The sequence below is a fragment of the Protopterus annectens genome, chromosome 1.part0 (assembly GCF_019279795.1).
Source record: "Protopterus annectens isolate FY-2018-M chromosome 1.part0, PAN1.0, whole genome shotgun sequence".
Lineage (NCBI taxonomy): Eukaryota > Metazoa > Chordata > Ceratodontiformes > Protopteridae > Protopterus > Protopterus annectens.
This window is the reverse complement of record NC_056725.1, coordinates 1,434,003,693-1,434,030,734: the sequence shown is the minus strand read 5'-3', so window position 1 is coordinate 1,434,030,734 and position 27,042 is coordinate 1,434,003,693. Positions and strand designations below refer to the sequence as shown.

Below are 27,042 nucleotides of genomic sequence, written 5' to 3'. Positions count from 1 at the left end.
TCTGTCTTGGGCCTTCCCACGACCATGAGGCTTGCCCTATTTGCCAACCCTTTGCTCCCAAAACTTTAAGGAGTAGGCTGAATTCTCTTTTCATCTATTTAGAAAATCAGTGGTTAAAACTTCTCGCTAAAAGAATGTAGGGTCCCTCAGCCTCAGAGGTAGAGTCGTTAAGTGAAGCGGAAAGCCAAGAAACCCAGGCTGGAAGCTTCAGCTGCATCTTCAGCCCCAAACATCTCTCTGGAAATGATTACTAGTCTGGAGATTCGATCAGGGCCATAGTCTGAACCACAGGCCGAACCCGTAATAGAGGTCACCTTGGAGCAGGATATCAGCACATCCCTGGAGGTACCAGAGGCGCCCAGATAGGATGTCCAAGGGGAACCCAGACCCGTTATCTCTGAAGGCCCGTAGGGGCATCCCCGACCATTCTAGTTAGGGAGAATGTGGATTCAGACATAATCAACTGTGGGCCTACATGCGACCCACTGTCACTACATAGAATGGATATTCCTAGCAAAAACAAACAAAGGAAAAAAAAAAGATTTTATAAGGTGTCTGCAGACTGCAAGTTCTTATTGAGATCACCCTCAGCTGACCCCCATCAGTCATCACTGTGGCTTCAGACAATCCCTCTTGGCTTCTTCCTTCAACCTCCCTGCTGCCTTCTGACAAGGACAGCAGACATTTGGAGGGATTAGGCAAGAAAGTATATACGTCACCCACCCTTGCCTTTAGGGCAATCAACTACCAAATCCACATGACAAAATACTCTTTAGAACTCTTGTCCCAGTTGCCTAAAATTATTTAAGATTTGCCTAATTCTGAGAATAAATCTCTGGCTATGTCCTTCCTGGGAGCAACATCTCAGGTCAGTAGACACTCGATTAAATGTAGCTGTGATGCTGCAGAGTCTTCTGCCAGGGCAGCTGCTTCAGGATCTGTCCTTAGGAGATTTGCATGGCTAAGACTCCAACCTTTACCAGAGGATATCAAATCCAAATTGGTTGGTGCTCCTCTGGACAATGAACCCTGTTTGGCCCTGCGGCTTCTGACCTATTTAAAACGTTGCAGGAGAAGGTTAAGGAGATGCAGGACATAAAACACCTCCTGGTATCCCTGTCACAAAATTCCAGCGAAATTACCCTTCTAAGCCAGCTTTTGTCAGCAGACAATCCAGGCCACCTCAATCTAAGACAAAAAGTCTTGAAAGAGACCACCATTTAGGCCTCCTCAACTAGCCTCACCTCAAAAACAGCCCTTTCCAGACATACTAGGGTCCATTTGACTATTTGGACCCTACCTCCCCTTCCCTTCACCTTCCGCCCTTCCCTTCACCTTCCCCTTCCAAGTCCAGCTTGGGAAAACATTACTCAAGATTCTTGGGTGCTTTCCATCATGAAAGGCAGATACTTCATGGTTTGGGAGTATCAACTGCCTTTTATATCTACAGTCATTCAGGGGCATTTGCCAACTGTCCAGAAAACAATTTCCACTGCTTCCACGGGTGTTGCAAAACCTGTTAGATCAAGGCACCACTTATATTCTTATGCATCAAAGAAGCAAGGGGTTTTATTCAGGATGTTTCTAGTCTCAAGAAATAAGGCCCCTGGAGACCCATCTTAGATCTATCCTTCCTTAACACCTGCCTGAAAGGATGCTCACATTACAAACTCTGTTCCCTTTGATCTTACCTCAAGTCTGTATGGCCTCAATAGACATAAAGGGTGCTTATCTTCATATTCCAATCCACCCCAGCTGCAGGAAATATTTGTTTCTCTGTAGCATCTGGACACTTTCAGATGTTCATCGTGTTACACTGCTGCATTCATCACACTTGGGTTATCCTGCCATCAGGCGGTCCCGCAGTCGGCCAGAGTTCCAAAGTCTTGGTCTGGCGTCGGTTGCTGTCGCTTCTTCCCTGACGTCAGTGCGCCAGGGGTATATAATATGCATCCAACGCCATTTTCTTCAGTCTTTTTTGCTGCGCAGTGCCCGAAGCAGAAGCAGTTCGCAAGTGCCGGTCGGCCGACTCCTAAGATTTTCGAAGTCGAGTTTCAGATCCGAAGTCTTCAATAAAGCTAACTACCCCATTGGGGAAACCTTTTTCTTGCCTCAGACCGATGTCAGAAAAAGTTAATAATTATATTTCTTGTGGGAAGCAAATACCTCATAAGGACTTCCACTCTTACTGTTTTCCATGCCTAGGCCCTGATCACGACGTCACTAGTTGTAGGTTTTGTGCTAGATTTAACAAACGCACAATAAAAAGGCGGTTTGATTTTGCTTTACTCTACTTTGGCCGAAGGTTCAATTATACCATGCCGTCTGATCAGCTGACAAACTCAATACCGAAAAAACGCAAAGACAAGGATAAAGACAGGCACCGAGGACCAAAACCGACGAAACCTCTTCTAGGTCAGTCACCGGTTTGCCGGTTCTCAGTGAGGCGCTTTCGCAGCCCCTGACACCCGCTATCTCAGAGCCACAGGCCGCTTCCCACTCCCATGTGGAGACATCTAGGCCTCTGGAAACTCAAGGTGTTGGGCCTACGGAAACTAATCCCTGAGATGGGTTCGGAGCCGCTGAGCAGGCATCGGCTTCTGAGGGTGTTTTCAGACCTTCACAACTTACCATTAAAACAACAGCCAAGACAAAGGCACCATTAAAGACAAAGAAACAAGTACAGTATTCTCCTGGACAGTCCTCCATGCCTAAGAAACAGATGCTTAAAATGGCCGAAGACCTCATTACTCTAATCAGGGGTTCCCATCCCCCTCCTGAGAAAAGGCCTAGGCAGGATACAGACTATGACTCCTCTGCTCAGGTTTCCATTTCCTCTGATTCCTCTTCAGACCAGGGATACTCTCTACCCCGTATGAGGACTCCGATGCTGAGGAATCTATCCCTTCAGCCTCTCCTCCTGAGGATTATTCTTTTGGGGAAACTTTACATACCATGAGGGAGAATTTCCATTGGGAAAGTCAGGATTACTCCGAATCCAAGAAAAGGCTCAGGGATTTCCTCTTATTGCCTCAGCACAGGCCACTGGCTATTCCGCCTGTGCTAGATATTGTGGATGATGTGTTCTCTGAATCCAGCTTATCTCCTGACTCTGCCTCCTGCTCCAGCCAAGCCAGAATAGGTATTGTCCCTGACTCTCACAAGTTTCTTTGCAAAAACCCTTCTGCTGATCCAGAAACTATTTCCCAGGGTCCAAAAGGGGTTAAGGCTTCCATTGCAAAAAATCCAGTACCCTCTGACAGAGATTCCAGAGCTTTGGATAGATGGAAGAAAGTATACACGTCTGCAACTTTAGCAGTAAGAGCTTTAAATTGCCAGTTTCACATGCTTAAGTACCAACAATATTTAATGGCTCAGTTAAAACAGAAAATGCTTGCAAGCTCAGAAGCTCCTGATTGTAAAGAAATGCAGGATTTATTGCATGCAGTTGAACAGGTGGGAAAACATATTCTGCAATGTGGTTTTGATTCTTTAGATGCCTCTTGTAGAGCCGCAGTTACAGGTTCTGTTATTTGAAGACATGCTTGGTTAAAAGAACAGAGTTTACCTGATCAAGTTAAGGCAAAATGATTGGATGCTCCTTTACAGCATGATACCTTGTTTGGTGTTAAGGCAGAAGAGGTGTTAAAGAAAATGGAGGATAAAGCTAAATCTATGCAAACAGTCAAGGATTTCTTACAGGTACAGCCACCTCGGTTTAGCAGAAATTGGCCAACAAAGAATTGGTCCTTTCCAGTGTCAGGCAGGCCACAGAGAGGCAGATGCAGACACCCAAGAGGCAGATCTCAACCCCAAGGCTCAAACAAACAACGACAGTGGGGCACCTCAACCCCTAAAGGAGGTGAGGACAAGTCTCAACCTTACAGGAAACAGTCACAATGACTTTCCTCTGCGTACGCCAAGCACATCCCTTCTGGAAGCCCCCTTAGGGGGGAAACTAGCACTTTTTTCTCAAAACTGGCAAGCAATCACCCAAGACAAATGGGTCCTGAATGTTGTGTCTCAAGGTTACAGATTCTACTTTCATACTTTACCAAAGCTAAAAGGAATGCCAGACCTGCCACAAAATCAGTGGGCAGAGGCACAAAAACAAATTTCAGCCCTCATGGACATGAGAGCTATACAAAAAGTACCACAACAGGAACAAGGACAAGGATTTTACTCAAGACTCTTCCTGGTCCCCAGAAAGGACAAAGCCTGGAGGCCCATACTGGACCTTTCAATTCTGAATACTTACCTGGATATTCCGAAATTCAAAATGTTGACATTACAGCAGCTTCTACCCATGCTGGGCAAGAAGGCTTGGCTTGTTACTCTGGACCTCAAAGAGGCATACCTGCATGTCCCTATCAGACAAAATTGCCGAAGATACCTCAGATTCAAAGCTGGTATAATGCACTACCAGTTCTCTGCACTGCCCTTTGGCTTATCTACTGCACCCAGGGCCTTCACAAAGTGCCTGGCATCAGTAATTGCATTTTGCAGACAAAAAGGAATTCAAATATATCCATACCTGGATGACTGCCTCATTCAAGCAGAGACAAGGGACATTCTTCTGCAGCATCTGGCGTTTGTGAAAAAGTTACTAATTTCTCTAGGGTACACAATAAAGGAAAAGAAGTCAAATCTAGTGCCCTCACAACAGATTACATTCCTGGGTGCCAGCTTAAATACAACGGCCCAGATGGCTTACCTCACGCCAGACAAACAACTTCAGCTAGCTCAATATTTTCAATTACTGGCAAAAAAGTCCCATCTCCCTGCAAGAAAAATTCTGCAGGCCCTGGGATTCATGGCATCCTGCATACTACTAATACCATATATATGCCAGACTGCATATGAGGAAATTACAGTGGTACCTAAAAAGTGTTTGGAATCAACACTCTCACAGTTTAGAAGCAGTAATTCCAATGATTCCCTGCCTACAACAGTAGTTTCAATGGTGGGCACAGGCATGTCACCTAAACAAGGGTCAGCCTTTTACCCAACCCTCAGCCAGGCAAGCTCTCACAACAGATGCATTTGATTATGCCTGGGGAGCACACATGGCAGGAAAATGCATTCAGGGCAAGTGGACCACAGACCAGATACATCTTCACATCAATCAAAAAGAAATGTTGGCTGTTCAAAATGCCCTAACAGCTTTCAAGGACCTTCTACATCCAGGACAACTGTTAATAAAGACAGACAACACCACAGTTATGTGGTACATAAACAAGCAAGGGGGCACTCATTCTTATCCTCTATGCAGGCAAGACATGACCTTGTGGAACACAGCTCTAACGTACCAAGTTCACCTGCAAGCACAATTCCTGCCAGGAAAGAAAAATACTCTGGCAGACGACCTAAGCAGAAATATCATGGACCCTCACGAATGGAAATTGAATCCACAAATCTTCAGCATAACACAAAAATGGGGATGCCCAGACATAGATCTTTTTGCCTCCCCACTGAATTGCCAACTACAAAAATTCTGCACAAGGACTTATCACAAACAAGCATGGAAAGTGGATGCTCTTCTGTTCAGCTGGAAAAACCTAAAAGTCTATGCCTTCCCACCACTGCCTCTCCTTTCAAAGGTACTCCTAAAAGCCAGACAAGAAAAAACACAGATGATCCTGATTGCTCCAGACTGGCCACGCCAGCACTTGTACCCAGTCTTAAGGAACTTGGCTCAGGGCCCACCATGGATTTTGCCCCAAATTCCACACCTTCTGACTCAACAAAACAATCAGATCCTGCACGGTCAGCTCAAAACCCTAAACCTGGCCTCATGGCAGATACTTTAGTCAAACAGGCAACACCTCTCTCTAAAACTGTTATGGATGTCATTTTGGAGGCCAGAAGGCCTAGCACCAGGAAAGCTTACTCGGAAAAATGGAAGAGATTCTGCGCCTGGAACCAGGCTCACAGCCTAGACCCTCTTGTTCCAAACATTCCTCAGCTTTTACAATACTTAACTGAGATGCTGGACAGAGGCCTATCCTTTTCATCAATTAAGATCCACACCTCTGCATTTCTGTACATTACAACACGGATCCTCCTTTATTCTCTCATCCCTTGCTAAAGCAGTACCTCAGAGGGGCTAAAAACATGTGACTGCCCCGGAGAGCACCAACTTGGGACCTCAGTTTTGTTTTGGAAAAACTGACCCTACCACCTTTTGAGCCAGCCAATACAGCCGATCTAAAAATTTTTATCATGGAAAACAGCTCTACTCCTGGCAGTAACTTCAGTACGAAGAGTCTCAGAGCTACAGGCATTAATGGCAGTGGAACCTTTTATAATTTTTCATCAAGACAGGGTATCTTTAAGGACAAAACCTACCTTCTTGCCAAAGGTGGTATCTAGTGTGGCCCATAACCAAACCATCCATTTGCCAACTTTTTATCCAAACCCCCAAAATAAAGGGGAGAAACTTCTGCATTCTTTGGACATACACAGACGGCTACGCTTCTACTTGGACAAAACAAAAGCTTTCAGGAAAACTGAACAACTGGGTTGTACCATTTGTGCAGGGTTCAACCTCGCTTTATGGGAACGGAGGGAGGTCGGTTAGTGCCGGTCGTCTTTACCCCTATACTGCTCGCCCTGCCCTCTGCCTCCAGTCACTTATGTTGTGAGCTCCCCTCCGGCGCTCCGCTGGGACCCTCACCTCCTTAAAAATGCCGGGAGGGGAAGGAGACAGAGGAGAGAGACAGAGGAGGCACCACAAGAGGAGAGCCAAGGAGGAGAGAGCCGCTTCCAGCCTGCCTCCATCTAATCTGCTTCCCCCTTCCCTTTCGGTTCTCCTCCTCCTCGCTCACCCTGACCCGTCCCTGACCCTCTGAGCCCTCAGGAGGGAGGTCACCGAGACGGTTCTTCAGGTCCGCCTGTGGCCTCCGCTGATCGAATTTCTTCGATGAGCGAAGCTTCGGGATGAGCGAGCGAAAGAAACCATCCAGGCCCAGATGAATGGAGTGCCTCAGCCCCAAATGCGGGAGGGCTTCGAGCCCCCAACCGGGAGGGGCCCACTGGTCTCTCGATCCGGACGTTCGTTCCCCGACCACCGCCGGATCCGAGTGGGGGCGGGTCGGGCTTTAGAGTAGCTGCTCCCCTGGCCCCGCTTCTATGGGAAAGAAAGGGCACTGTCGCCGGGACCCCCGAACCTTCGGGTCTCTCCTCCCCCAGACTCCACTGCAGTTGGGCCAGGCCCCCACCAGCCCGGGTCCCAGGGACAGTCCCGGGTCCCTCCCAAGTGGTTCCCTTGAACATCCTGCTGAAGAAGAGTCGACAGCTCCCACAGCCGATGAAGAAGTGCAAGTGCAAGAGGAGGCACATGGATGACTCTGGAGTCCGGCCACTGAGAGGACGATTTTGATGAAGGGGGAAGGGGGAAGGTCACCCCCCGAGGAGACGCCTCGCCCCGAGATCATGGAGATGTTATGGTCACCCTGCAATCTATACTCCCCTTGAGAAGGAACGACTGGATGTGTTCCATAGACCCCAAGGATGCGTACTATCTCATTCGGATGGACAGACGATCCAGGAGGGAGGTTCGCCCGCCGCTGGGAGCCGGTCACCAGGGTTCAGGGTCCTCCCTTGGTCTCACCTCCAGCCCCCAGGGTTTGCAATACTAAGGTGTTAGCGGAAGCGCCCAGGGATTACAGGTCTCTGCATCATCAAGGCATCTTCTGTGCTCAGCCAGGGATTTACTCTTCAAATCACCACCAAGGCTGGTATAACATCAACTGGGAGAAATTCTTTCCTGAATCCAACTCAAAATTTTAGATTTCAGAAGGGGAAGACTAGAGACAGATCAATCAATGCCTTCCTCACCCCCGTGATTAGCCTGTCAGCCCAGAGTGTCATGTGACAGCAATCCTTCAACCGCTATCAACTTGCCCCAGTCCTGAGGGCCCCTGGTTCTATGGTATGCAGCTATCCCGCTTCACGCATCTAATTCATGCCATGCGGTTCTTCAACACTTCCGTTCAGTTTCTCCTCTTTGTTCGCCTCACCATGCTCTTCCTACAGGGACTATTATATTCAGACAAGACAACATGTCCCAGAGTCTGGTATATCAACAAGCAGCTTACTTCCCCAGGAGTTCCCAGAGGGATGCCTGTGCATGCTTGGCCCGTCCCTCTTTGCCCCTACTCCTCCACTTCCTCTGATGCAGAGAGGTTTCTGCAGAAAGCTAAGGAGCAGAGGACCCTGAAGTTGACAGCAGGGCTGCTCCTCCACAACCTTAATTAGGACTCCCTCTCTTTCACTGTCGTCAAAATTTTTTTGGCTGCTCATAAACCTTCTACCAGACAGGTTTATCTCAAGGGAGTTTTTATAAGGCCTCCAGTCAAGGAGGTTGTATTCCTGAAGACTGTCTTTTCTGGTAGCTATCACTTCAGAGAGAGGGTGTCTGAGCTCTGGGTAAAGCAGTGTCTAAAGTCACTCTGTCTAAATGGATTACTAATTGTATATTGGCATATGACACTTCAGGCAGACCTAAGTCTTCCTACTTCAGATTTAAGTTAGATTACCTATAACGCTCCATCTGTATTTATGCTGTTTTAGTATTTGGCAAGGGGTTATGGGTAAGAGGGAGGAGCTAGGAGAGCGGGCCTAAGCTTTTTGCCGCTCGATCCTCGATCGGATATCGATCCGACAGGTTGCATCTGAATGAAGTCACCTACTCAGACTAGATGGATGGTGAGTACATAACTTCTAATTTGTAGCATATGCTGCAGGATCACAAGGCAAGGCTATCTCAAAGCAGACTATATCTAAATGGATAGGATACTGTATTCGGTACTGCTACACGCAGCATGGAAAATCAGTCCCTAATAACATTAGACCTCATTCCACCAGGGCAACAGCCACTTCAGCAGCCACTTCAACAGCCTTTCTCAGAGGAGTACCTACCAAGGAAATTTTGGAGGCTGCAACTTGGAGTTCAGTGCACACCTTCACCAAGCATTATCACATGCCTCTTTACTCTAAATCCAGAGCAGGATTTGCCACTGCAGTTCTGCAGGGCCTCATAGCCAATCCTAACTCTTTATAGACCAGCCACCCAACCTTAGCTTTGGGATTCAATCCAAGTGTGATAACTGCAGCAGTGTAACACGATGAACATAGTACAATTTTGTACCTACCATAAATGTAGATGTTAGAGTGTTCACACTGCTGCAGTCCAGGTTACCCTCCCTCCATCCCCTCTGAACTAGCTGGACTTATCTATACCTTTCTGTCCTATACAACCTGTGGGGTGTATTTGCTGGTAACTGAAGATATTGTTTTTATTTTATATGTTTATTTTTGATATGTATTACCTACCTACTTGTGGGCACCTGACATCTGGGGCGAGAAAAACTGAAGAAAATGGCGTCGGATCCATATTATATACCCCTGGCGCACTGACGTCAGGGAAGGAGCGACAGCAACTGACGCCAAACCAAGACTTTGGAACTCTGGCCGACTGCGGGACCACCTGACGGCAGGATAACCCAAGTGTGATGACTACAGCAGTGTGAACACTCGAACATCTACATTTATGGTAGGTACAAAACTGTACTTTTTCTGTCTCTCCCTTTGGTCTTTCTATCTCCCCAAGGGTTTTCATAAAATGCCTAGCACCAATGGTGTCATTCTGCAGACTGCAGGGCATCCACATTTTCCAATATCTGGATTATCTTCTTTTCCAAGCAGACAGTCCAGAGCTGCATATGGAAGATCTCGGTCACTCACTTTCCACCCTTCTTTCCGTGGGATTCACTTTAAATTAGCAAAAATGTGATGTTCTTAGTGTTTCACTGTTGCAGTCATCACACTTGGGTTATCTGCCTGCAGGTAGCCCTCAGTCGGCCCGAATACTAGAGACATAGTATTTCTGCATCGGTTGCTGTTGCTTCAGGACTGACATCAGGTCGTTTGGTATAAAAACAGGCAACCGATGCCATTACATCAGCCTTTCTTGCCATGGAGCCAAAAGCAGTTCACACGAGTGCCGGTCGGCCGCTACCTGAGTTTTCGTTTCCGAATTGAATCATCCTGAAGTCTTCTAAAGCTAAGTACCCCGTTGAGGATCCTTTTTTCTTGCTCTAACCGATGTCAGATAAAGTTAACAATTGTATCGCCTGTGGAAAGCAAATACCACACCAGGATTTCCATTCTTAATGCATCACCTCATTACTCCCAGGCCATGATGTACCTCATTGTCAGTTTTGTGCTTTGTTCACCTACCAAACTATTCATCGTCGGGCCCTTATTGTCACTAAATACTTTCGCTCTCCATCTCCGTATTCCAAAATGGCATTGGTAAACCATCCAACTACCTATCTTCCAAAAAAACGTAAGGATAAAGATAGAGACAGATCGCACAGGTCCAAAACTGCCGACGATGCTTCCGTTAAGCTACTCACCAGTTTGCCGGTACTCAGTGAGGTGCTTTTGCAGCCCCTGATGCCCACTTCGATGGATTCGCAGGCCGCTACCGAGACCCATTCAGAATCAGGTATGCCACAAGACTCTTTTTTGACTACGGAACCTGCGGATGTCTCTACCTTGGATGGGTCCAGAGCAACTGTGCAGGCACCAGCTTCCAAGGAAGTTCTTCGCATTACCGATATTCAACCCAAACCGATGACGACTTTCGCGTCTTCAGCTCTTTCTAAAACTACTGAGTTTCTAAGGCCAAGAGTATGAGCTACGCCTAAAAACCTGACCACCCAAACTCAAGCACCTGCTTCCTTGCCACAACATCAAATGCTTAAAATGGCAGAAGACCTGATTATGGGAAGCCAGCCTTCCCCTGCTGAGAGAAAGAGAGACCTGTCCCAAGCAGCGTTAACAGACCACGAGTCCGACGAGACTGAGGTTTCTGAATATGAAGACATGCATTTATCTGCTTCTGAGGATTCAGATGCAACGGACTCCATTCCCACTGCTTCCCCTTCAGAGATTTTTTCTTTTGGTGAAAATCTACATACTTTGAGAGCATTTCCACTGGGAATGCCAGAATTATCCTCTGTCCAAAAAGAGACTCGGAGAATTTCTAGATTTGCCACAACATAGACCTTCAGCAGTCACTCCAGTTCTGGATGCTATGGATGATGTCTTTATGGAATCCAGTCTAACTCCTGATACTTTACCCTCTGCTCCAATAAAACCAGACAGGTACTACAGAGTCCCTTCCTCTCTCAAATTTCTTTTCAAAAATCCTACTGCTGACCCAGAGGTCATTTCCAGGGGCCTAAAGGTATAAATGCAACTACAGCTAAGAAACCCCCCCCCTTTGGACAGGGATTCCCAAGCTTTAGACAGATGGGGTAAAAAAGTATACACCTCTGCAACTCTCGCCATTAGGGCATTGAATTGCCAGTTTCACATGCTGAAATACCAGCAACATATGGAACTTATTATGCAAAAATTGGCTACCTTTACAGACTGTGCAGAAAATAAAGAATTACAGCAGCTTATGCATTCTTCAAGCCAAGTCAGCAAACATACCTTTCAGTGTAGCTTTGATGCCCTAGAAGCATCTTGCAGGGTAGCAGTCACTGGTTCTGTACTGAGAAAGGCATACTTGGCTTAAGGAGCAGACCTTGCCAGACCATGTCAAATCAAAATTACTAGACACTCTTTTAAACAAGGACAGTCTGTTTGGCACCAAAGCAGAAGAGGCTCTAAAAAGATGGAAGAAAAAGCTAAGTCTATGCAGACAGTCAAAGATTTTTTGCAAGTGCAGCCTCCAAGATTCAGTAGGCATTGCCCCTCGAAACATTGGTCCTTTCCAGTCCCCTCAAGGCTATTTCAAACTAGACCCAGGGGAAACAAATCCCCCCCAATTACAGTCTGAGGGTATGCAGAGATCTTAGCAATGGAGAGCCTCCACTTCTAAAACAGGGAGTGCTAAGCCACCCCCTTACGGAAAGAATTCACAATGACTTCTCAACTTCACCCCCACATCTGCCCAGCTGCTTGTGTCCCTTGGAGGAAAACTTGCCCATCATGCAAAAAACTGGACCTCCATCACCAAAGACCGATGGGTCCTCAACATTGTATCCCAGGTGTACAAATTTTACTTCCACTCACTGCCAACCCCAAAAGGGTTCTCAGACTTTCCTCCAAACCAGTGGGCGGAGAGGCACAAAACCAAGTTCAATCTCTGCTCTCCATAAGGGCAATTCAACCTGTTCCTGCAGAACAGATAGGCAAGGGTTTTATTCCAGACTTTTCCTGATACCCAGAAAAGAGGGCACTTGGCGCCCAATCTTAGATCTTTCCATTCTAAACACCTTCCTGGTAATACCAAAATTCAAAATGCTCACCCTTCAGCAGCTTATTCCTATGGTATCCTTATGATGCCTGGTTAGCCACCCTAGACCTACGAAGCCTATCCTGCACATCCCTATTAGGGACTCATGCAGGAAATACCTACGTTTCAGGGCAGGCTCTATGCATTATCAGTTTTTTGCACTTCCCTTTGGCTTATCCACTGCTCCCAGAGTCTTCACAAAATGCCTGGCTCCAGCCATTGCCTATTGCAGACAGAAAAAGATCCAAATTTACCCATACATGGACGATTGCCTGATTCAGGCAGACAGTCAGGAAAAGCTGATGTAGTACCTGACATTTGTAAAAAACCTTCTAACCTCCCTGGGGTACACTATCAACGAAAAGAAATCAAAACTAGTCCCCTGTCAAAAGATTGTATTCCTGGGAGCAAGCTTGGACACAGCATCCCAGATGGCATTCCTTACTCCAGAAAAACAAGCCTGTCTGATGGGCTACTTCACTCAGATGGCCACCAGAACCCAGCTATCTGCAAGGAAAATCCTGCAGGCCCTAGGGTTCATGGCCTCTTGTATTCTACTAATTCCATATGCCAGACTGCATATGAGGAAACTTCAGTGGTACTTAACTCTTTGTGTCAACATTCTCAGGATCTGGAAACCATAATACCTATCCTACCTTGTCTAAGGACAGAGTTTCTTTGGTGGGCAGCAGCATGCAACCACAACTAGGGACTTTCCTTTACACAACCCCATGCTGCCCAGACCCTAACCACAGACACATCAGACTATGCCTGGGGGGCACATCTGGAAGACAAGTGCATTCAGGGCCATTGGAGCCCAAGACAAATTCATCTGCACATCAACCAAAAAGAGATGCTAGCTGTTCAGCATGCTCTGACAGCTTTCAGATCACTACTCTCACCAGGACCCCTGCTAATAAAAACAGACAACACTACAGTTATGTGATACATCAACAAGCATGGAGGAACCCACTCTGCAGGCTAGCCATGGCCCTATGGAACACAGCCTTGGACATGCATATTCATCTGCAAGCTCAATTTTTGCCAGGCAAACAACTCCCTGGCAGACAACTTAAGCAGATATCTCCTAGACCCACACGAGTGGCAATTAGAACCCAGCATCTTCAGACTTCTAACCCAGAAATGGGGGACCCCAGAGGTGGACCTTTTTCCTCCCCTACAATCACCAGCTCAGCAAATATTGCACCAGGGCACCTCACAGCAGGGCCTGGAAAGTGGGTGTCCTATCCTTCCACTGGATAAACATCTCAATCTATGCATTCCTCCTCTGCCTCTTCTGACAAGAGTATTACTCGATAAGTCAGGACAGACCAAGGACAATCCTGATTTCCCTGGGACTGGCCATGCCAGCACTGGTACCCACTACTGCACAGCCTGTCACTGGTGCCACCCTGGCACCTACCCCAGATCCCAACCCTCCTCACTCAGCAGGAGGGACAGATCTTGCATCTGCAACAGCAAACCCTGAATCTTGCAAGCCTGGCTTATTCCTTGAATTCTCCCCCAGTGACCAGCCCAAGCAGACAGGTGCTGGATGTCATTCTTGAAGTTAGAAGACCCAGTACAAGGAAATCCTATGCTGTTAAGTGGAAAAGGTATTCTTCCTGGGTTCAGTCTAAAGGAGAGGACACAGCACTGCCTTCCTTATCTCTAATCCTGGATTACCTACCAGAACTACTCCACAGATGACCATCCTTCTCCTCCGTTAAGGTCCCATGCCTCTGCCATCTCGGCTGACTAAAACACTGAGCCACCTCTCTTCTCTCACCCTCTAATCATACATTTCCTGAGAGGGGCAAACAACTTAAGGCCACCGAGGAGAGCACCCACCCCTGCTTGGGACCTTAACTTTGTACTGGAGAAGCTCACGCTACCCCCCTTTGAGCCTGCAGTGTCAAGAGAGTTAAAATTCCTCTCTCGGAAAACAGCATTGCTTCTGGCCATCACTTCAGCTAGAAGAGTGTCTGAGCTACAAGCACTTATGGCGGTGGAACCCTTCATTTTCCATGCTGACATGGTCTCCCTCAGGACTAACCCTTCCTTTATGTCTAAAGTGGTGTCCAGTGTGACTCTCAACCAATTTATCCATTTACCTACCTTCTTCCCTAATCCTCATAATAAAGGGGAAAGGGTCCTGCACTTCTTGGGCGTGCACAGACAGCTCAGATTCTACCTTGATAGGACTAAGGCCTTCAGGAAATCTGACCAGTTGCTAGTCAGTTTTGCACCAGGTGCAGAGGGCAAGACCATTGCTAAACAAACAGTTTCCAAATGGATAGCACACCGTTTCCATTTCTGCTACAAACACCATGGGAAACCAACCCATCTGGGGGTCAGAACACTTTCCACTAGGGCAACTTCTACCTCTGTGTCATTCCTCAGGGGAGTCCCTACCAGGGACATTCTGGAAGCTGCTACCTGGAGTTCTGTACACACCTCCACCAAGCCTTACCACCTGCCTATCTTTTCCAAATCCAGGGTGGGATTTGCAACAGCAGTCCTGCAAGGCATACTAGCCAGCCACAACTCTTCTTGACTGCCTCCACCCTTTCTTTAGCTTTGGGAATCAACCCAAGTGTGATGGCTGCAACAGTGAAACACGAAGAACGTAGTACAGTTGTGTACACTTACCATAAATGTGGATGTTCGAGTGTATTCACTATTGCAGTCCTGGTTTCCCACCATCCAGCCCCCTTGGCTCTCCCTCTCTCCTCTATTTTTATTTCTCAACCCTTACAGGGTTATTGGTATTTACTTTTTACTGATGGTGTTTTTTCCCACTATAACTTAGCTCCCTGTTTGGGGGGCTCCTGATATTTGGGGCAAGAAAAACTGATGTAATGGCATCGGCTGCCTGTTTTTATACCCCTGACGACCTGACTTCAGTCCTGAAGCAACAGCAACCAGCTCAGAAATACTAAGTCTCTAGTGTTTGGGCCGACTGAGGGCTACCTGCAGGCAAATAACCCAAGTGTGATGACTGCAACAGTGAATGCACTCGTACAGCTACATTTATGGTAAGTGTACGCAACTGTACTTTCTCTCCCTTTCACAGAACCACATTTTCCTGGGATGCAGGATCCAAACAGACCTCCTTCAGATTCAGAAGGTCCATTAGGTCACTGCTTTCTTTCAAAGCCTCATCCCTCTTTCACACCTCTCAGTTAAAACCTTTCTCGGTACCCTGGGCTTTATAGCATCCATCATCCCTATGCTTCCTACAGCAAAAATGCACATGAGAAAATTGCAGTGGTTACTGAAATTGGTGTGGACACAACATGCACACACCCTCTGGAGCTCCAAATTCCCCTTCTTCCCTGCCTGAAGAGGGAAATAGCCTGGTGGATTCACCAACTTTGCCAACCCAGGCCTCCTACTTCATCCTCTTTCACCAATACAAGAGATGTACACAGATACCTCAGTTACAGGCTGTGGAGCAGCCTTCGGCTCCCCGAAAGCACAAGCCAACTGATCACCTTCTCAAAGAAAAGCTCATATCAACATAAAAGAAATGAGATCACTTCTGCTGGCACTCCAGACCTTTCAGTCTCTCCTCATTCTCGGGCCCTTTAAATTTTCACAGACGACATGACAGTGCTCTGATATGTAAACAAACAGTGGAGGATTAGGTCTTGCCTCTTGTGCAGACTAGCTCTGCAAGCGTCAGAACTGTCTTAAATTATAGGCACACCTTCATGCTGTATAGATTCCCTCAAACTTGAATATATTGGCAAGACACATTGAGCATATCTAAAACACAACCCCACAAACGGATGCCTCACAGGGACGTGTTCTTTCACATTGTCCACCAATGAGGTACTCCTCTAGTAGATATCTTTGCTTCCCCTGTGAACAGACCGCTTCCTCAATTTTGTGCCAGAGACCCACACCCTGTGGTCTGGAAAGTGGACACACTCATGGCGAGGGATATTTCTATATGCGTTCCCTCCCATTGTCTCTCATTCCTAAAGTCCTGTTAAAGATTCATCAGAACAGACCAAAACTTTTGATTGTTGACCCCCTTTTGGCCAAGACAACATTGGTTCCCCATACTCCTGCATTTAGCCAAGGGCAGTCACCTCAAGTTACCCCACAGAGTGGACCTACTCGCACAACTTAAGGGAATCATCATCCACCCTTAGCTGTCAACTCTGCAGAAGACACTGTGGGTGATAGGGCCTTGATTCCTTTCAGACACCTTTTTTCATAGGACCTGGTCAGGGTACTGCAAGAGGCCAGAAAACCTAATACTAGAAAATCCTATTTATACAAATGGAAAAGATTTTCAATCTGATGCCTTTCATGTAACTAGGACCCACTAACAGTGGAAGTCCCGACAGTCCTGTCATACTTGTACGAGTTGCTGGATGCTGGTCTAACATATTTTTCAGTGAAAGTACAATCTAGGATCTAAACCATACTGCTATCTCTAATGAGTGGCAAACAAGATCTGAGGGGAAACAAGGGCATTATATGTAGGGAAGGAGACTGGAGTTTGGATCCAATGCTGGAGTATGAGTCCAAGTTGGATCCATGCCAGATCCAGGTCCCAGTCCAGGTGAAAACTACAATCCACTCTGCTACAGGCCCCATGAAGGCTCAGTGTCTCTCCAACCTAACACCACTCTTAAGTATTCAACTCCGGTACCACCTTTAACATTCCTATAAGAAAAGTGCAGTCCGGGTCTGAACTGTCTGCAAACAGCTACAGTTAACTTTGAGTATGTGTCTAACCGTTTGAGCCAATCTTCATTTTCCTCTGGAGAGCACTGTGCTTTGGCTGTAAGCAGCCCCCCCACCACCACCACACACACACACACACACACACACACACACACACATCTTCCACTTTCTCTTATTCCCTTCTGTTAGCAAATAGCATCAATAACTGATCGATACTGTGTGTTTGTTTATTTAAACTATACAACAGTAGCCTACTGATACAAGGTTATCCTGGTTTTCCACCTGAGAAATTAAGACAAGACTTACAGTTTCAGAGCAGTCCTTGGTCAATTGTGATTGTTCTTAACACATACTTGTCTTGCTTTGGCTCATTAGCAGCAGTACAAAGAACTGCCTGCTCACACCCTTGTTCTCCCCTCCCCTTCCCTGTTTATTACCTTAAGACAATCCCAGAGTTAATAAATATTACCTGTGGCAGGCACCATTTGTAAAACTACAATCCACTCTGCTACAGGCCCCATGAAGGCTCAGTGTCTCTCCAGTAAGTGTTTTACAACTGTAAATGCCTATTTATGTTGAATTGTATTAGACATTTTACAACTGTATATGTTTATGTTGAATTTCAAGCCTGTACTCCAATTTGCTTACTTACACTATCAGACTATTTACCCCACTCATAGGACCAAAAACTGGGACTGGGTACTCACCAACAGTCATCCCCAGAACTATATGTCTGGAACTCTCCCTAATGATCTTGGTGATCACCTGCTCACATACATTATGAAAGACAACATTATTTGTACAAGCTTACCTATTTATAGGTCTATCAGATCCAAGAAAAACTTTGACCCAACTAAATTTCAACTTGAACTCAAATCATGTAACTGGACAAAACTAAAGTTCCTTCCCCTTGATGAGGCAGTGTCATCATTTAACAATTCATTCCTTACTATACTTGACTCGCATGCCCCTAAATGCTCAATAAGAATTAAAACTCAACTAGCACCCTGGCTAACAACAGACACCAAAACCAAAATAACAACTAGAGACAAAGCGTGGGATAAATGGCGACTACCAAACTACCCCTAGATCGTATCAAATTCCAACAACTTAGAAATGAGACTAAAAAGCCATCATACTAGATAAGAAAAATTACTTCTACAATCTGCAACATAAACATCAGAATAACCCTCAAAAGTACTGGGCAGGCATAAATAAACTTCTCCAACCAGGCAAATCCACTACTCCGACCCCAGGAACATTATCTGACAAGAGCCAAGAAGATATAGCCAATTCATTCAATACTTTCTTCACATAAACCATCCAGTCATTAGCTAACCAACTTTCTCCTCCCCACACTTCTATAAACACTATACCCGACTCACCACTCTCTTTTAACTTCCAGCCAGTGTCCACATCCTTTATCAGATCCCTTTTGAAAAAACTGAAGCCAACCACCCTTTCAGCCGATCTTCTGCCAGCTGAATACCTGCAAATTGCTGCAGATGTCGTAGCCTACCCTATCTCAATCCTAATTAACAGAACCATAACCGAGGCCTCAATCCCCTTAATTTGGAAAATATCCTATGTTATTCCACTCCACAAAGGAGGTTCATCCACAGAACTATCCAACTATAGACCTATAGCCATACTATCACCACTTGCCAAAATTATGGAAAAGTGCATGCACAACCAACTAATGCTCTATCTAACCCAAAATAAACTACTCACAGACTCTCAACATGGATTCAGACCCCATCATAGTACAACCACTGCCCTCCTCTCTTTACTGAAAACATTAATCTTAACCGAATAATAAAAAATATCCTCCGCTCTCTTCCTGGACCTATCGAAAGCCTTCGATATGGTAAACCATCAGTTACTTCTATATACTTTAAAACCCTGTATCTAGATACTCCAGCCCTTGACTGGTTTCAAGCTTACCTCACTGGGAGACAACAAGCAGTAATGTGGCAAAACAAGCTCTCCTGCCTACTACCAAATACCATAGGAGTTCCTCAAGGTTCCATATTAGGACCTCTCCTCTTTTCAGTCTTCATAAACGACATCCAAACAGTCATCCCTGAAGCCACCTGCATTCAATATGCAGATGACTCAACTATAATATGTTCCAATGCCTCTCTTGCAGATCTACTAACTACCACCCAACATAGCTTCACCAAAGTCGAAAACTGGCTTGCCAACCATCTCCTGATCTTAAATCCAAACAAAACCAAGTTACTTCTCTTCTACCCAACCAATAGATCTCCGACTGAAAACTTCACTATAAAATCCAATAATGGGACCATCATCTCCCAGACACCTATACAAAGCTATTAGGAGTAAACATTGACAATAAACTCAGATTTGATATACATATCAACCAAGCCATTAAGTCAGTCAACAAGAAACTTGGGACCCTATATAGAATTAAAGCCTTCCTTACCCGAATGCCAGGGCAGCCACAGCCCGTTCACACCTTCTCTCTACCCTACTATATGCCTCTCCTGTCCTCACTCACCTTAACAAATCTGATCTGGCCAAGCTCTCATCCTGCTATAATCACATTGCCAGGTTCGTTACAGGCCTACCCTACAGAACACACCACTGTACTAACCTGAAAAAGCTTGGATGGATAGAATTCCCACACCTTCTTCACCAGTCCCAACTCATAGAGGCCTTCAAAATCCTTAAACAACCTGAGAATACCCCAGCACTAAAAACTTAATGACTCCCTACTCCAATCTAAGCTGCCTTCGCTCAGCAAACAGACTCCTTGTCCAAACAACTAAATCTCTCAACCTAGGTGGTGACGCTATTTGCCAACACCACTGGTAAAATATGCAACTCTCTCCCAAATAACATCACGCTTGCAACTTCTCTAAGTCAATTCAAAAATAGTCTAAAACTCCACTTCAAGTCACACTGGCTATGTCCTTGCTCAAACCCAGACTAGCTCTGTGCCATTAACTAAAACATAAACAACTAGCTAAGATGGTAAGTACTTTGTATACTGTGATAAAGAAATATGTATCCTGTCTAACTCTGTCATTATACTGCCTACCGTCCTTGCTAATATGTTATTAATGTTACATTTGTAGTAATCTCAGAAATAGTAATGGCAGTCTTGTACTTGTATGTAAATAGCCTATGTTTTTGTTAAGTTCTTTCAGCTCATTTACTGTACCTAATTATCAATGTAACTCTGTTGGAGCTTTTCTCCCTGGGCCTCCGCTGAAAAAGGACATGTATCCAGTCGGACCATCCCGGTTAACAAATGTAAAATAAATAATAAATAAATAAATAAAATAAATAAGTACATGTCCGCCATCTCTGCCTGTCTGACTCTCTCACCTCCCTTGGCTTCAAGTTTTGAGGCCAAACAATTCCTGAAAGGCATCTTTCACATGAGACCTCCCAGGAAACCAGCTCCACCCTCTCGGAACTTAACTTTGTCTTGGAAAAACTTACCCTGGCTCCTTTTGAGCCAGCAGCTTCTGCCTCTCTAAAATTTTGCTCCTGGAAAACAAGTCTTGCTACTGTCATTCACTTCTGCCAGAAGGATTTGTAAACTCCATGCCCTTGTGGCTTCCCCTCCTTTCTTTGTATTCCATAAGGACAGGGTTTCTCTCTACACCAACCCCTCCTTTATGCTTAAGGTGGTAAATGAGTGGTCACTCAACCAAGCTGTCTACCTTACTGTCTTTTCCCTTCACCCCAAAATTCTGCAGAAAGAGCTGCGCACACACTTGGACGTATACAGGCAGCTTAGGTTTTATCTTGACAAAACCAAGAGTATCAGGAAACTGGATCAGCTGTTTGTTTCCTTAAACCCTAGAACCTTAGGGCTTCCTGTCTGTAAACCAAGTAGTTTTAACTGGATTTTGAAGGCTGTCTCCTTATGCTATGAATATCATGGAAAGAACTTCTCTTCCTCAGTTAGGACACACTGTACCAGAGCCATTGCCTCATCTGGTGCCTTCTTAAAAGGGTTGGGCACCAATTCTGTTTGGAGACAGCTACTTGGTCTTCAGTGCATATTTTCACCAAGCATTTCAAAATGAGACATTTCCAATTCCAGAGTAGAGTTTGCTAGGGCCATTCTCTACAGCTTCTTGGAAGGCTCCTCTGCCGCTACCTTCTCCTTCTCCTCATGAGCATTTATATTCTTCCTCATGTAAAGAGTACTGCAGCAGCAGAGGACAGTAATTAGTTGTGTAAAATCTTACCATAACGTTAGATGTCCTCCTCTTGTCTGTTGCAGTATTCTATCTCGCCCTCCGTCCCCTTGCATTTGTTCATCCGTGAATGTACCTAGCGTACATACCTGTTTCTCAAGAGTTCTCCCTGGGGTACTCACTTCTGAGGATGGTGTATGCATATGTTGCTTTTATGGCCTACTTCCGATAGCAGCCTACTTGCAATGTACCACTCTCCCTAGGCACTCAAGACTTTGTATATACTAGTCAACGTTTGGTCGCTTCGCAGGCAATCTTCCTCATGTAAAGAATACAGCAGAGAAGAGAAGGACATCAAACATTATGGTAAGATTTTACATAACTAATCTTTATTGTTCCATTTACTTGTCAGGTTCTTTATATCGGGTAAAGACAGAAGTTGAATCAGATTGTATTCTGACTCACTTAGAGAGTATAAACCATATGTAAATTTGGGGTCATAATTAAGCTGCCTGGTGAATCGGGGTACTGTCTTTCTATAGACATTCCTTGCTGTGGAAGGCAGTGACAAGGAAGGAGATTTCTGTGATATGTAAATACTGGTGGGTAGGGTGTGACAGCTGAACAAGGGCGTATTCTGGCAGTAACTGCAAACAGACTGAGTTTATATAGTATGATGGGATTACTTACAGTGCTTTTTCAAAGTGACAGGTCATGAAACTTCAGATCTGTTGTTGTTTTCATTTGGTCTTTAATCTGTGGGACCTGGATCTGGCACGGATCCAACTTGGACTCATACTCCAGCATTGGATCCAAACTCCAGTCTCCTTCCCTATCTATAATGCCCTTGTTTCCCCTCAGATCTTGTTTGCCACTCATTAGAGATAGCAGTATGGTTTAGATCCTAGCTCCATTTTTAAGTAAGAAGTAAGCTTTTTGATCTTTTTCTGTCCTTTTTGTTTTCCTTTCAAATGTCTTTGCATCTCTTCTTCACTTTACCTTACCCCTATCCCTGTGCACTTTGCATAGATTTAAAAAAAAAAAAACGAAAACAAAACCTCATTCTCTCTCGTTCCCTTCCCCCTTTCTTTGTCTTGTGTGAGTAAGTGTAGTGTGTTTGGGTTCCTGTGGCTGTGGCGAACCACCCAAGCCAAGCTTCAGGAAATGTACAGTGTGTGACCGTAAGCTTCTTCCTTCTGATGGCTACACTCTGTGCGTTGTTTGCCTGGGTGTTGTTCACCTGGATTTCTGTTGCTCCATCTGTGCAGACTTCAATCCCATGCCCTGATCGATAGTTGGACTAAGCTGATTCTTAAGGGCCTCCTTCCTGGCTTCTGGGACTTTACCTCTAACCAGGAAGTCTGGGGACAAGGAAAAGACCTGTTCAAAGGAACGGGGACTGACCTAGAAAAGCAGTCCTCTGACCACTGTTCCTTGGTAAAGTCCCCAGCCAAGTCACAGCCAGATCTGACCCAGAGCTCTCCTTAGCTCCTGTCTCCCCGCTTCTCACCAGAGGAGGAGACTACCCGGACTCTGTCCTCTCTCTCTGCCTCCCCTCGGCACCACTCCAGGCCCGGGTCGGTGGCTTCTTCTATCGGAGCCTTTCTGAATACAAAGTGGACAGGATGATGCAAAATTTTATTTGGCCCAGATGATGCAAAACTTTATTTGGGCCCAGATTCAGTTTAGAGTCTTGCCTGCACCTTCTCCCTCTGGGGTTGGGAGCATGCAGTCCATTTTCCTTCCCATTGTTCCTCCTCCGATCTGACCTCCGGTTTCAGAGTCATTGGGTACAAGATTTCCCGGTATCAAGGGGTTGGTGACGGTGATTCAATGTACTTCGACTCCGACCATTGCCCTGAGTGGTTTGGCTGTGAAGTCTTTGGAGCATTAGCCTCACTGTCTGATCCAAGGGGATGGCATCAACGTCAAGGTTTTCAGAATTGGCCCTTCTGATCAGAGTTTCAGCACCAAAAGGCTTGGCTCCAGCTCCCCCCTAGGCGTAGGGGGTGGCAGATCCGGTCCTAGTCATCCCTGCTTTGGGGGGTTTGTTTGCCTTCTGCTTTTGATGTGGAGAGGGTCCTTTTGGCTCTTTCAAGCCCCTTGACACTGTCATCCTCAGAGTCCGTCCTGGCTCCCGCTTTTTCTGGGCCGGAATCTACCATCCTGTTCCCTCAAAGACAGCCTGTTGCCACTGCGCCCCAGAAGATTTCCTCCAGGAATTCCCCAAGGTTTCTGAGTCCTCCCCAGAAATCCCTCTTGAGGAGTTCCCTCAGAAGCACGCATGCAAGAGGAGGCACTTGGACTCCCCACCAGAGTCCCTCACTGAAGATACCAGCTTGGAGGAAGGGGAGGGTTCCCCCGATCATGCCAGAAGATGTCTCCTTTGGAGACCTCATGGAAATCCTGCATCAGCATGGAGGGTGGTCTACCCAAAAGCCCAACCCAAATTATGTCAGTATTCCTGGAGGCGTTAGGCACAGGATCCTCTACCTCCTGGGTGTCCCCTCCTGCGTATCCGCTGGTGGATTTAATTTCATCCAGGGCATGGAAGGAACCAGATATGGTTAAGCCTGTGCCCAAGTGCCCGGACAAAATATTCCACACTCCCTTGGAGAGGCAGCATTATTCGAAGGGAACCCTGATCGATGCCATGGTGGTGGCGGCAGCCACCAAGAAAGAGCTTGCTCAGGAGTGCTCCACGGTCCATTCTCCATATAGAACATCTTGGACTGTGAACTGTTTTGAGAACCGGGCTTACTCTTCAGCTGCATTTGCCTTACGTGTGCTAAACTACATGGCACATGTTATTAGATTGCAGCAGGACCTGGTCAAAGAGACCGCTGAGTCTGCCCCAGTGACAATGTCGGCAGAGGAGGAAAAGGTGTTCTCCTCCCTTGTAGCCACCCTTACCTTGATATCGAATACTTCCATGAGGCTAGTTTCACATGCTATGGAAGGTGCCTCTGGGGCTGCCGAGACAGGCATAGCCATCAGACGTCACCCCTGGTTCCGGCTTTGTGCTTTTTTGGAGCCCTTCAAGGCATCATTTACAAATGCTCCCTATGACTGTTAAACTCTTTTTGGTAAGACTGTTCTAGTCACCTTAGTCCAGAGTGAGAAGGATGGGAAGACATTGTCTGCCGTCTAGATCTGCTTCTCCACTCCGCAACTATCCTTTTGTAAGATGTGGTTCCAGAAATCTCAAGGCTTTTCCCACGGTGCTCAGGATTCGCCTTCCCCTGAGGCAGAAGGGGGCATGACAGATGCTGCCCTTGTGGCAGAGGAGGCCTGAGGAACCAAGAGTCTCGGAATCCCTTCCCAGCCAGACCCTGGCAGCAGCCCTGAAGGGTTGCCCTACTACTCGTCTCTGGAGGTAATCTGGGCATGTCTGTCTCTGTACCCAACAGCCTGGTAGTCAATCACGGACTATCATTGGGTTTTGCAGATAATATCCAGAGGATACTCTGTCCTCTTTCTGCAACCCCCAGTCCCTCCCAAACACCTCAAAGACGTCCCACCCATGCAACAGGAGCATGCAGATGTAGAAATTTCCAGGCTGCTCGAAAAATGAGTCATCCAGCCTATCACCCCAGACCAATCCAGATCAGGCATCTATTCCAGATTTTTTTTTAGTGCCAAAGAAAATAGGGCACTTAAGACACATTCTGGATCTTTCATCCCTGACCCTGTTGGTTGCCAAGACAAAATTCCGGATGGTTACCCTTCAGTCCATTCTGCCATTACTGCAGATAGACTACTGGATGTGCTTGGTGGACCTCCAAGATGTGCACTATCACATCAAGATGAACAGGTGCTCTGAGGGGTTTCAGGTCTTCCTCTGCCTGGCCAATTGGCTCCTTTCCACTCCTGCCAGGCATCGACTGTGTCAAGCCAGGGATGATCTTCTCAAGACTGCTCATTACCTGGACATAACCATAAATCTCAACAAATCCCAACTGGCACCAGTGCAGGTTCTCTATTTCATTGAGGCTTGTATAGACACTATCTAAAGCAAGGTGTTTCTACCTCTGGACAGACTGCTATCCCTTCAACATAGTCTCTTACATCTTTCAAGCCAAAAGTCCCCCTGCGGATTCAGTTCTTTGGATGTTGGGGTGCATAGTGGCCATGATCACTCTCGTTCCAATGGCACGCCTTCATATGGGAGTTCTTCAGTGGACTCTGGTTAAATGGTCCTTGCTAGACCTTCCCATATCACATCCGGTACAATTGTCTCTGGTTTGCAAGCATTCTCTTCTTTCTTTGGCGGCTTTAATCCCTGGACCCTCCTCTTTGGTCATTCGTTTGTTCTTCCCTTCCCTGTGATCACTGTGACCACAGATGCCTCCCTGCTCGGGGGGGGGGGGGGGGGTCATTGCATGAGAAGGATGGTCCAAAGTACATGGTCTTCCCTGGAGACCCATCTGCATATCAGTGTCCTAGAGATGAGGGCAGTGCTTTTGGCATTGCAAGCTTTACATGCCTGCCTTCCTCAGCGGGAATGATTGCCATTCAGATGGACAATATGTCAGTAGTCTGGTACATCAGCAAACAGGGGGGGGACCAGATCTTATCCCCTTTGTTACGAAGCCATGAGGTTGTGGGGAGTGGGTGATCTCCGTCTGTTTTCTGGTGGCAACACACATTCAGGAGAGGTCCAACATACTGGAGGATAGGCTCAGCAGATCTATTCTGAGTTACGGCTGGTCTCTGAATTCTTCAGTAGCGGAGCAGGTCTTCCTAAAATGTGGTCATCCTTGCTGCGATGTCTTCGCGTCTCCTTCCAATGTGAAGTGCAGCGAGTATTTCGCTCTGAACCCCCATCCGTGGGAGCCCCCAGAGATGCTCTAGTAAATGCTTGCCCCTCTGGTCTACTGTATGTTTACCCTCCGCTGCTTCCGATATCCAAGTTAATTCAGAAAGCTCAGTGATCCTTATTGCCCCTTTCTGGCCTTCTCAGGATTGGTTCCCCTCTCTGTGGTCTCATGCAGTGTGTCCGCCTTGCAAGCTAGATCCAGCTCCGGATCTGATTTTACATCCTCAGGGTTCCCTCATTCAGACTTAGCCTGAAGCTGACGGCTTGGCGGCTCCAGATGTTCTTCGTGTTTCACTGTTGCAGTCATTACATTTTGGTAGTCAGCTGGCAGGTTGCCATCAGTCGGCCTGAATAACAAAGCCTTGAGTCCTGCGTCAGTTGCTTTCTCCTCTTCCATGACATCAGGTAGTCAGAGGTATAAAACATGCAGCCGACGCCATTTTATTCAGTCTTTCTTGCCTCGCAGTGCCCGAAGCAGAAGCAGTTCGCAAGTGCCGGTGGGCCGACTCCTGAAATTTTCGCATTCAAGTTTCAGACCAAAGTCTTTAAAGCTAAATACCCCATTGGGGAAACTTTTTCTTGCTCCTTACCGATGTCAGTAAAAGTTAATTGCATTACTTGTGGGAAGCAAATACCTCATAAGGATTTTCGTTTGTACTGTATTCCTTGCCTAGGCCCAGATCATAACGTGCCTTGCTGTCGGTTTTTTGCTAGATTTCACCAGCGCACTGTTAAGCGTCGGTATATTTTTGCTTCTAAATATTTTGGATCCAGATTTAATTGCCCTGAAATGTCGGTGGTTAGCAATCAGACTACTGGAGTTCAGAAAAAACGCAAAGAAAAAGACAGAGACAGACCGTCGAGGTCCAAAACCGACAAAACTTCTAAGCCAGTCAGTGGTTCGCTGGTACTCAGTGAGGTGCTTTCCCAGCTGCTGATACCCGCTACTTTTGAGTCGCAGGCCTCTACCGAGACCCATGCGGAGTCCGGTATGCCTTCAGATTCTCAGAGTATTGAACCCACGG

General features: G+C 46.4%; 1 protein-coding gene across 7 annotated transcripts in view; it reads left to right on the top strand.

The window, feature by feature from the left end:
* The window catches only part of PUM2 (pumilio RNA binding family member 2), a 4,949,642-nt gene that overhangs the window by 1,389,422 nt on the left and 3,533,178 nt on the right, over nt 1-27,042 (top strand). The gene's annotated exons all lie outside the window — the stretch shown is intronic.